Source organism: Schistocerca piceifrons, chromosome 5 (assembly GCF_021461385.2).
Source record: "Schistocerca piceifrons isolate TAMUIC-IGC-003096 chromosome 5, iqSchPice1.1, whole genome shotgun sequence".
NCBI classification, from domain to species: Eukaryota; Metazoa; Arthropoda; class Insecta; order Orthoptera; family Acrididae; genus Schistocerca; species Schistocerca piceifrons.
The window spans coordinates 550,431,985-550,444,617 of NC_060142.1; positions in this window are offsets into that span (position 1 = coordinate 550,431,985).

Genomic DNA, 12,633 nt, shown 5'->3' on the forward strand with positions numbered 1-12,633 from the left:
GGGACATATGACGTCAGCAGTTTGCTCCCTTAGGAATTCACACTCATTTGAACATTTTTGCCATTCCATATATTTTTGCCATTCGGCATAAAAAGGTAGAGTAATAGAGTACATGTATTTAAAGACAAAAAAAACATGAGAAAATTTGACACAAAATTTGCTCATTTCGATACCAATCTTCGACATACTTATCACAGAATTCGGAAACAGAGAAGGGATTTAGTGATGGCAGCATTCAAAGACGAGCGGTGAAATAGCAACAGTAGCTGTAACGTTGTTCCATCCAACGAAAAAAAAAGCGACTGTAGGAAATAAGTGTATTTGTTTGTTTTTGTGTTAAACGATTTCTGTCGCATGTTAAAAGAAAAAAATGGTGAAATTACATATTATTTCGACGGGATTTCCTACTGTTTGGTGATAACCGATTCTCCGCTTTAAGCGTTAACGCGTTACGCATTTTCCACAATATTTTTTCCTGACTTATTGCATGAGGTGCGTGCTAATTTCTGCAGCAATTTGTTGCTTGTAGGCAAAGTTACTTTCACTTCCTGTGACCTGAAGCCGTTTGCTATTTTCCGAGAGATGAGACTGTACTCAATTCACTTGCAGGTCTCTAATGTTGCGTTTGTACATTTGAGTTCTCAGAGTACAGCGATTGCCACTCAAATCAAGTACAAGAACACAACATTGTTTGTTATAAAAATAAGTTTATTCTCATAAATGTTACAAGATGCACAATAAGCTTTCTCACTGCTGCTCCCCGCTGGCTGAGACAAGCATCTGCTCGCAGCGGCATCTCAGGCTGCATGCCTAACCCGAAGGATCCCGTGAGGCCAGTGATTCCCAGCTTGGGGGTAATTATCCCTGAGGGGTAAAATGAAATTTTCTGAGCAATAATAACTAAACGATTCGATTCTGTTTGCGTGACACTAAATTATTTTCGAAAGAGTATTACCATTATCACAATTTTGTAAGACTCTAATATTGGTTATATAAGTTATCAATAATTCCTTTTTTGAATTAGTAGGATTAATGCATTGGAGGTTAAAGGTTCCTAACACAGTCCATATGTTGAACTTTGTCCTGTACATCGCTGACGATAAAGGTGAGACATACACGGGAGAAATGCTAAATATCTGAAGAAAATTTCTCCAAGTTGTAGATAGAACCTGCAGTAGTCCAGAAATTGCTTCATTACTCGCTTCGAAGCAAATAAATGAATCAATTGACAGCACGACACAGCAGTAACTACGTAAGGGCTGCTATAGTACTGTACACTGTATTATTATTATTTCTTTCCTTTCTCAGAAGTTATGTCTGGTTAAAAATGGAAAGTGACGCGGACCTTGATCAAGCGTGACTTCCTTTTAACTGTACACTGTATGTTACATTGCATTTAGGAACTTTTGGGTAATTGAACAGGTATCAATAATTACAGATTTCTGTAGTTGTATATATACGTTTGGATGTAGCTGTATTGCGTTGATGTACTGGTGGATATTGTGTGGCATGACTTCTGTAGTTGATAGTATAATTGCTATAATGTCAACTTTATCCTGATGCCACATGTCCTTGACGTCCTCAGCCAGTTGGATGTATTTTTCAATTTTTTCTCCTGTTTTCTTCTGTATATTTTATATTGGAACAAATAAGCCCTTGGTCACAAATTTTGACTTAATATTTGTGACCGAGGGCTTATTTGTTCCAATATAATTCTGACAAAGTCAATGAACCTTAGCAGCTATGTTCAAAGTTTTCTGTATATTCGTTGTATTGGGTATGGATATTTCGATTAATTGTGTCAATTTCTTCTTTTTGTTGGTGAGTATGATGTCAGGTTTGTTATGTGGTGTTGTTTTATCTGTTATAATGGTTTTGTTCGAGTATAATTTGTATCCATCATTCTCCAGTACATTTTGTGGTGCATACTTGTATGTGGGAACGTGTTGTTTTATTAGTTTATGTTGTATGGCAAGTTGTTGATGTATTATTTTTGCTACATTGTCATGTCTTCTGGTATATTCTGTATTATTATTATTATTATTATTATTATTATTATTATTATTGTGGTGTCACCGCCAGACACCACACTTTCTAGGTGGTAGTTTTAAATCGGCCGTGGTCCATTAGTACATGTCGGACCCGCGTGTCGCCACTGTGTGATCACAGACCGAGCGCCACCACAAGGCAGGTCTCGAGATACTGACTAGCACTCGCCCCAGTTGTACGGACGACGTAGCTAGCGATGCACACTGACGAAGCCTCGCTCATTAGCCGAGCAGATAATTAGAATAGCCTTCAGCTAAGTCAATGGCTATGACCTAGCAAGGCGCCATTAGTAACATTGCATGTATCTAAAGAGTCTCACTTGTATCGCCACAATCTCCAGATGTACCAAAAAGGATGGATTAAAGTTAAGTATTCCAGAAGCTACGTACTTTTCTTTATAGCACTCATTACGTATCCTGTTTCAGACCTCACGCACCCTGCTTTGGCTTAGCGCCTGCCTTTCGGCTTCCTCTCATTGTGTCTAGGCTGTCTTGTCTAGACACAACAATTATTATTATTATTATTATTATTATTATTATTATTATTACTGGAGTAGTTAGATGCAAAGCATTAACAGTCTGAAGTCGTCAAGTTTTTGCCAGTTCAGAATTAAGGATTACAGCCTTTAATTGATTTAGAAACAATAAGTATGCTGCACACATCTGAACGTGTTTGTTTTTAAATGGGGTTGCAGTGTGCAGGTCAAGCAAGTGCCACAATGAAGAGGAGTAATACAGGGGAAGCATGTTTTGAAACAAGTGTGTACCCTCACTGTGGATAGTAACGTTTCTTTACTGAGGAGGAGTTGTGTGTAGCACTTGTGATGCACCACGAATTCTTTCGTCATAGATTTCCACGGGCACGTGCACACGCATACTAAACATCATTCAGCTGTCATCATTTTAAAACTAAAAGATGTAAGATGGCAAGAACTATGCCCCTTACATCAAGTCATTAAAGATCACCGAACTCACGTTGAGTGAACAGTAGGGCTGAACAAAAATGACTGACAAGGCACAATGCATCTTACAGAGGGTGTAGTGTGGACGTATTGGAATAATTAATGTTGGGTGATGGTTTTAAAGTAATTCACATGACATGAAAACTTTGTGGAAACGCGTCAATTTACTGGAGGCTAGTTTATCCCAAGGAAGTATTCAGAGTTGACCACGGCTGGGCTAGGGAGCGGCAAAGGGAACCGACAATAGGCAGCTTAGGACGGGATGGCGCAAACTCTGAGAAAGCGGTAACGGGGCATGGCCTCCAGCTGCCTTAAGATGAGTGATAGTGAGGGGGGGGTGGTTGACCCCATGCTGGTGTACCGGGAAGCAGATGGAGAACTTGTACGCCTGTTGATAATTGTCCATCGTCCCGTTTTCGGTGAAACACTCGAGAAAGCCGCGCAAAGCTACGGTGGAGCAGTCAACAGAGGCCAAAATATGCGTGTTTGTGACTATAGCAACTTCATGCTGAATTCACGGTCCGCAAAGTCTGAAGTAAATCAGGTGAAGAGTGACAGAGTGAAATACGCCAGCCTTCGATGGGAACATAGGACCAAGGAATTTGAAGTACTCTCCTGGGAGTCAGAATTCCGGAAAAATTGGTGTTTTGTGCAGATGCTAACCTTGATGTGTGCCCTAGGAGCAGCTAAGTAGCAGGAGTTGAGAGGTAGGGAAATTTTGTGGGACTTTGTTCACTTCCCAGATCAGGCATCGGTCGGCGCTGGGAAGCGACACATAATTAACGCGGCTTGCGCTGCAATTGACGTAAGTGATTTTGCCGGAGGGGAAACCAAGGCGAAGAGCAGACTGGCAGAAGTCTCCGTAGAAGTCTTCCATTCCCAGCTTGCCTAGAGTGCCGACGTGGCGTTCTTTACTCAGCTTTCTTGAGAGAGAGTGAGCATCTCTGGAGTTTAGGACTTAGCAAACCGAACGATTGAGCTTGGAGATAGAAAGTTTTCGTTCAGCTATGTACTGAGCAGGATAGCTAGGAGTGAATAGACGAGTGCAGCCTTGCAGCACCACGAGGTCGGCCGACGTCCGCACAACGACGACGCCACGCCATGCTGAATTCAGTGATGTTTCACCCGCTCCGGCTTGAGGTAGGCCACTGATTAATTTGTTGAATCACGTCGGCAAAGTTTCCATGAGGGTTTCATGGGCCATGTATTGAAGAATTCTTCTCGCACTCCACATTACGCCTGGGTCAGTCGATAGGAATTACTTTTTATTTATCGCGCTTTACTCCACGCAAATGCAATTTATTACCACTGCCTGTTAGGAGAGTCATGAAATGTGATGATTGAAGGTCGTGAGTTAAAATAAATTTGTGCTAATCGACTGCATGTGTTTTCAATCAAGTAGTTGAAAGCCCAATTCACTTTCTTAATTAATTTTATGTTCAACATTTGCACCTGGTGTTCAATAGCTGAATATAACATCAATGTACACCCATTTTTAATTAAAAGGGATCAATTCTGAATCAATTAATGTCAACACTGCCACCGCAGTTCAATCAGGAGTTACAGGGCCTTATTACTTTATTTGCGTTATCTGACATTGCGGCAGTTTTGCACTCTCTGTTGATCTGTTAGTCAATTACCTAGGGTGCACACACGCCAAAACCAGATAAGTAACGGGTGGGTTGTTACAAAGTGTTATAAGAAAAGTTTATCACTCTACAGTTTAGTTCGGTGCTAAAGTTGGTGATACTGTAGGGGAACGGGGGTGGGGGTTACTAGCTAATATTGCACTCAGGTGTAATCGTCTAAGACAGGTTGGGGACCACTGCATTAAGTTCACACACCAAGTTCTAACTGTACTGGGAAAGCTTTGATTGTCTTTGTACACAGGCTATCTGGACAAGATCACCTAGTCAGTTTGCAAGATTCGGCATTAGATTTCGTTAGAAGCGGCTAAAGTGATTTAGAGAAGTCAGCAGACACCTAAAAAATAAAAATGTTGACCACACATGTAGTTGCGTCTTCTATTTTCACTGCAGAACCTGGATTTTCCTGTTTGTTTGCTATTCTTTCTTCCTTTTCTTTCTTCTTCTGCATTTTGTCTGCAGCAATGGTGATGCCTTTTCAGACTTTCTGGATAAAGTTGAGTGAGTAAGTTACCTGTAAAATAGATTTTTAGTCATACATGTTGACGACTGGATAGTAGGTAAATGAGGAACAACGTTCAGATGAGAGTAAAGTCTGCCACCTGAGAGTGAAATGGGCGCTGACGCGGAACTCCCCGTGGGAGACAGTACTGAACTGGGTCTCGAACCCGGATCTGCCGCTTTCGCTGTCAGCGCCCTCTGAGTGAGAGAAACGGAGAGTGGTTGAGAGGGACAGCGAACGGCGAGTGATAGCGTGGCTAAAGAGGAAGCCGGAGGCCAGTAAGAGGAACACTGAAGATAAAAATTGATAGCATCAGCCAACTTTTTGGCTTGCTTAAATAAATCTCTAGAACTGGAAAGAAATTTGTAAAAAGGCACGGTTTTTTCGACTCTTTTTTTAATGTTGCCTTCCAGCTCATTCTCCTATGTGTTAATCTTTTCATCTCTATACCACTGGCACACTCAATATCTTCGGCGGTCACCTCTTCCTTCGCTCCTCAGCGTCTCCCTCGCGGGATTCCATGTTATAGCGTGCGTATAGTCCATTTTCAGGGAATCATTTCTCGATTCTGTGTCAATATTTAATACCAGTAGAAGTTTTTTGATATACTAAGTTTTCTTTGCATGTGTTAGTCTACGTCGTATGCCCTCGCTTGCCTTAGATAACTAATGTACTGCTTTCGCTTCTTACAGCTACTACATATATTTGTTCGATTTTAATATTAATCATGTTTCTACTCTCCATTTGTCATTCTTCATCGCAATTCGAGTTAGAATATCTGTCAAAGATATACAGAACTAAGTGATGAAGTGTTCATTGTCATCAAGTACTCTACCCGTACCATTCATTACAGTTTATACGCCCGCTTACTTTCCATCAAAAAGATTACGTAGCTTGCAAATTTTAGCATTTGAATTTGGTTGCTTTGTATTTTTATTCGTCTTGAGAAATTTTATTTCACTTAATTTCATCACTGTTAAACAGTGCTAGCGATTAGGTGTGACCCTAAATTAAACTCTTATTAACACTCATTTGCCTTATTTAATATTTAACTTTTAATAGTTCCATCTGGCTAGTAGAGATAGTTCAGATCACTCATTTTCTTCATTTCCCCATCAGCCGTACGATTTCGAACGTCTTATTCTATCTTATAGTCGCAACGACTTTCTCCGTCTCCACAAATGCTATGAAGATACCGCAGTGTGGTTTTTGGATAAAAACGCAGTGTCAAAAGAAAACAAGTTAAAAGTCACGAGTAGTAAATCTTTCAGACGTAAATATATTATCAAATTGTTTGAAAGTTTGCAATGATTCACTTTCGGAAGTGTAGTCGGAAGCACCTTACATCTGGTATTACACAACGAATGAAGTAGTGAACAATCATTTACACAGCTGTTGGATGACGCACTTACAGTACAATTGCTCAACACACATGAAGTGGCTTCGAAGCATCTGCTGTGTGCGTATTTAAATGACAGGTGTTCTGTCAGATAAGAAACAAACAACTCTTCACCGGTTTGTATGTCTTCTAACGGGGACTTTCCAATGTCTTATAATTGTTTTCTTTCAGTGATCATATCCGTGATGTAGTGAGTTTCGCAGTTCCCTGCGACAGATTTAGATCATTCTGGGATAGGATGGTCTTAATATTGGAATGCAAACTAGGCCGCAAGTACATAAAAAGCAATGATTAAAAAAGTCACTAAGTAGAAAGGATGCTGCGGAGACAAGGCTTAGCCATAGCCTGGGGGATGTTTCCAGAATTCATTCTGCACTCGTCAAGTGGACAATTTTGTACCATATTGTGACCTGCACATTTCATTCTTTTCATTTATTTTTGTCAACGCCGTTCAAGCTGAAATTTAAAGGACGATCAAAAAGTTTGCGTTTGAGGACGTTGCCGCAGCGTATATGCAACTTAGCGCGACTCCGATGTGGATACGAGTGTACATACGCCGTCATTTGGCAATGGATTAGTGCGGCGTTCGTGTCTTTCGGACTTGCGTGGGGTAAATGTGGAAACGTGAGCTATGGCGACATTATTAGCAAATGCACCCAAACAGGACCAACGTGCTGGCTGCCATAGGAGAAACACTGGCAGACATCCATCGGAGAATGAAGAATGTATATGGGGCACCATGCGTGTCTAGAACCACCGTTACGGAACGGTGCGCGAAGTCCGTTCTGATCGCGATTCAACACAAAATGCCGGTCGATCTGGGAAGCCAGCCTCATCCATTACGGACAAGTGGGAGACACACGAGCACCCACCCTATAGTTCTGACCCCTCTTCAAGCGAATGTCAGGCCATCGGTCCCTTGAAAAAGGTGTTGAAGGGTCAATGATCTCTGTCGGAAGAGGGCGTGCCGCAGGCAGTAACGGACTTCTTCACGCAGCAGGACGCGGTATTTTACCAAACGGGTATCTTCAATCAGATGTGTCTAGTGGCTAGCGTTGCTACCTCTGGATCACGGGTTCCCGGGTCCAATTCCCGGCCGAATCGAGGATTTTCTTCGCCCGGGGACTGGGTGTTTGTGTTGTCCTCATCATCCCATAATCATTCGGGAAGCGGCGAGATTGGAACTGGAAAGCTTGCAAACTGTTTAATTGTTCAAATGTGTGTGAAACCTTATGGGACTTAACTGCTAATGTCATCAGTCCCTAAGCTTACACACTACTTAACCTAAATTATCCTAAGCACAAACACACACAACCATGCCCGAGGGAGGACTCGAACCTTCGCCGGGACCAGCCGCACAGTCCACGACTGCAGCGCCTTAGGCTTGGGAACATACGGGCGCTGATGATCTCAATGTTGAGCGCACCACAAACCGACGTCGTCATCTTTAATCAGGTGCATCGGTGGGACGATTATCTCAACACTCACAGCGATTTTGCCTGATTGGCACACGGATTCTGGACTGTACGACCTTGGAACGGATATTATTTGATCGGCCTTATAAAAATGGATAGAACTGGACCCAACCCGTTATTTATAGTCCGTATCATACAGTTTATTAACACCTTAACGGAAAGTCAAAATATTTACTTCCAAAAAGATATCGATCACGAGATTATAAGGTCCGTAACTTATCCAGGTTTTTGTAGAGGCCTACCCTTGTCTCACTGTAGCAAAAAGTTGAAAATTAGACAATACGTAAATGATACGAAAAGAGGCTGCTGTAATGCCAACTCACTTTGACTCCACTGTACCCTGCGTATGAACTGCCAATTCGTTCGCAACAGCCGTATTCATTGAAATTCGAATATGGAAGTCGAATTTTTCCTCTGATAATCATCAGACGTCATAATGTCCTCTGTATTTAACAGCCATCAAATCGGCAACAATCTTGAAAATATGATGATACCTTCATAAATTATGTTTGAAAAATTACATCATTCTTGATCCTAGAAGGAAGTCTTCGAGGAATAATCTTCACTTCAGGAAGAGAAGAATAAAATGGCCGCGAAGGACACTGGAGATTCTGGATCCAAAAGCATATCGACGATGCAGCAACTGTTGCAAGTGTGGGTCGTAACTTCACAGCTAGTATCCTAAAATTTGTGGACTTCTTGGATCATTGTTACTAGTGTTTACATCTTCAAGTGTCATTTTCAGCTTACTCTACACACGAAATCAGAATCAGATGATGGTATTTCGATACAAGCCTTTATATAAACTACATTTACATTTCTCACAAAGCTTCCACCTCTCGGAACTCGTTGCTGGACAGGTAAGTACTGATCAATCTCATTACAGTCGTTGGCTTCTTTACCGAGCTTGTCACATTCTTATACTAATATTTTTACTAACGTTTCAGAGCGTCATCCATCACAGGCTGCTGTAGGAAACAACTTTAATTTGTAGAATATTTTAAATTCGCTTAGATTCGTTCTAGCATGTGAGAAGTATTGAAGTATTCAATTTACAAGAGCAGGAATAATTGCAACAGGCTGTCAGCATCACTGTCAAGAACAAGATACTAGGCTACGTAACACAGTTACAAATCATTGTTAAGTGGTGGGGAAGGCGGCAGGGTGGACGGGTGGACGACAAACGGAGCAGGAATACTCGCAGTGTACTTTTTAACCACGTGTAAAAGCAATGTGTCGGGAGGCTTGTCTTAAAAGACGATCGAGACTCAAATCTCCAGCTGACGATTATGAGCTCTAAATCATCTTTGATGAATCCGGTATTGTTCCTTCGATTGATTATCATCTTAATTTTCCACCGCTCTTGTCCATGTGCGCTTGTAGTCGACTATAATGACGCCGACAAGATGTTGAACCATAACATTTGTTTCGTCTTTAAATCATTCACTAAATATTAGTTTTAGGTTGTTGCCGTTATGTGAACAAATCGACTGGCCACATGGAATCACCAACAAGATCATATCTAATTCGTCTCCCCATCGTTAGCTGACTCGTCGATATATAAAAGTCCATTGGCTTCACTTGAATAACAGACAAACAAATCAAGGTGAGAAAGAAAGAGCAAAGGTTTTACCACATGTCTTCCATTTTTATTCTGATCAGTTCCATGATTAGCGGGAACAACAGGATGTGCAGAAGCATTTCTTAGTTCTAGCACTGATGTTTCAAAGAAGTAGAGAGTCCTTCAAGGAATCCACAGAGGACAAGCAACCTGTTGACTCGCTCCTTGGTCTGCCGCGACACGCGTACTGCTAATAACAGCCGGAGTTACGTCACAGCAGGTTGCTATGAGCGCATAACGGGTCGGCGGGCTTCCTTGTCGCTATGAGGCGCACCAGACGCGTGCGTGACCACCTCACAACCAGCGTCTCGCCCCTGTGGGAGCATGTTTCACGGGTGTCTTTAGACTTTATGGATCGTGTAATTCATAGTTCTCAGTTGTTCTCAACGGTTAACAATATACACCCTAAGACAAAAAAGACGACGCACCACGAAGGAAGTATCCGAAAGGGACAGAAATCGGTACATGCGATATAGATGTGCAGACAAACAAATTACACTACTGGCCATTACAACTGCTACACCAAGAAGAAATGCAGATGATAAACGGGTATTCATTGGACAAAAATGATACACTAGAAGTGACATGTGATTAAATTTTAACGCAATTTGGGTGCATACATCCTGAGAAATCAGTACCCAGAACAACCACCTCTGGCCGTAATAACGGCCTTGATACGCCTCGGCATTGAGTCGAACAGAGCTTGGATGGCGTGTAGAGGTACAGCTGCGCGTGCAGCTTCAGCACGATACCACAGTTCATCAAGAGTAGTGACTGGCTATTGTGACGAGTCAGTTGCTCAGCCACCATTGACCAGACGTTTTCAGTTGGTGAGAGAACGGAAGAATGTGCTAGCGAAGGCAGCAGTGGAACATTTTTTTGTATCCAGAAAGGCCCGTACAGGACATGCAACATGCGCTCGTGCATTATCCTGCTGAAATGTGGGGTTTCGCAAGGATCAAATGAAGGGTAGAGCCACGGGTCGTAACACATCTGAAACGTAACGTCCACTGTTCAAAGTGCCGTCAATGGGAACACGAGGTGACCGAGACGTGTAACCAATAGCACCCCATACCATCACGCCGGGTGATACGCCAGTATGGCGATGACGAATATATGCTTCCAATGTGCGTTCACCGCAATGTCGCCAAACACCGATGCGTCCATCATGATGCTGTAAACAGAACCTGGATTCATCCGAAAAAATGACGTTTTGCCATTTGTGCACCCAGGTTCGTCGTTGAGTACACCATCGCAGGCGCTCCTGTCTGTGATGCAGCGTCAAGGGTAACCGAAGCCATGGTCTCCGAGCTGATAGTCCATGCTGCTGCAAACGTCGTCGAACTGTTCGTGCAGGTGGTTGTTGTCTTGCAAACGTCCCCATCTGTTTGACTCAGGGATCGAGACGTGGCTGCACGATCCGTTACAGCCATGCGGATGAGATGCCTATCAACTCGACTGCTAGTGATACGAGGCCGTTGAGATCCAGCACGGTGTTCCGTATTTCGCTCCTGAACCCACCGATTCCATATTCTGCTAACAGTCATTGGATCTCGACCAACGCGAGCAGCAATGTCGCGATACGATAAACCGCAATCGCTATAGGCTACAATCCGACCTATATCAAAGTCGGGAACGTGATGGTACGCATTTCTCCTCCTTACACGAGGCATCATCACAACGTTTCACCAGGCAACGCCGGTCAACTGCTGTTTGTGTATGAGAAATCGGTTGAAAACTTTCCTCATGTCAGCACATTATAGGTGTCGCCACCAGAGCCAACCTTGTGGGAATGCTCTGAAAAGCTAATCATTTGCATATCACAGTATCTTCTTCCTGTCGGTTAAATTTCGCGTTTGTAGCACGACATCTTCGTGGTGTAGCAATTTTAATGGTCAGTAGTGTATTACAGTTTCAGGAAAAAATTCGATGATTCATTCAAGAGAAAGAGTTTAAAAAATCAAACGAGTCAATAACGCTTCGGCTCAAGCACGCAGTTATTCGGCTTGGCACTGAGTGGTAAAGTTGTTGGAAGACGTCCTAGGGGATACCGTGCCGAATTCTGTCCAGTTGGCGCTACACCGTCAAAATCGTTAGACGGTTGGAGGACCCACTCCATAATGCTCCAAAGATCTCAGTAGGGGAGAGATCCGGTGACCTAGATGGCCGAGGTCGGCTTTGGTAAGCACGAAGACAAGCGGTAGAAACTCTCGCCATGTGCGGGCGGGCATTAACTAGCTGAACATGTTAAAAACATTAATGAAAAATGATCTGAAACGATTGTCATATGTAAAAGAGATGGCATTTTTTACACCACTGAACCAAAGATGTTGCCTGAGTGCAAAATCGATTGTTAAGTAGGCGCGCCCGGAGCGCCGAGCGGAGAGGATCAGTTGCCGTAGCACTCTGTCGTATGTAGGATGTAATGCTTAAAGCTAGTAGCTAGCTGTGAGAAATTAATGGTTGGTCTATGGACGCGGCGTAATACAGTTTTTATAAAATGAAGTGATGAATTGATACTGTAACTGAAAAGTAAAGCAACTGGGACACATTTGTAAGGAACGAAATTTTGTTATTTTCGTCTAAAGCTGACATGGCGAGACCGTGGCTGTGTACAATTAATGTAGATTGATTCTTACAAAGAAGAAGACAGCAACCAGCCACTATTAATACTGCTATTTATTTAAGTAAATAGCGCCGTAACCGGTTTCGCACTGACAAGTTCATCATCAGACGGCTGTTCACGACATTTCCAAGATACACTTTACATAATTGCCAGTTTTCGATTATTATTCTTTCACTGTGGCGAAATATTCTTGGTGTGTTGGTGACCTACGCACCAAGAATATTTCGCCACGTTGGAAGAATAATAGTCGAAAACTGACGATTATGTAAAGTGTATCCTGTAAATCTCGTGAACAGCCGTCTGATGATGAACTTGTAAGTGCGAAACCGGTTACGGCGCTATTTACTTAAATAA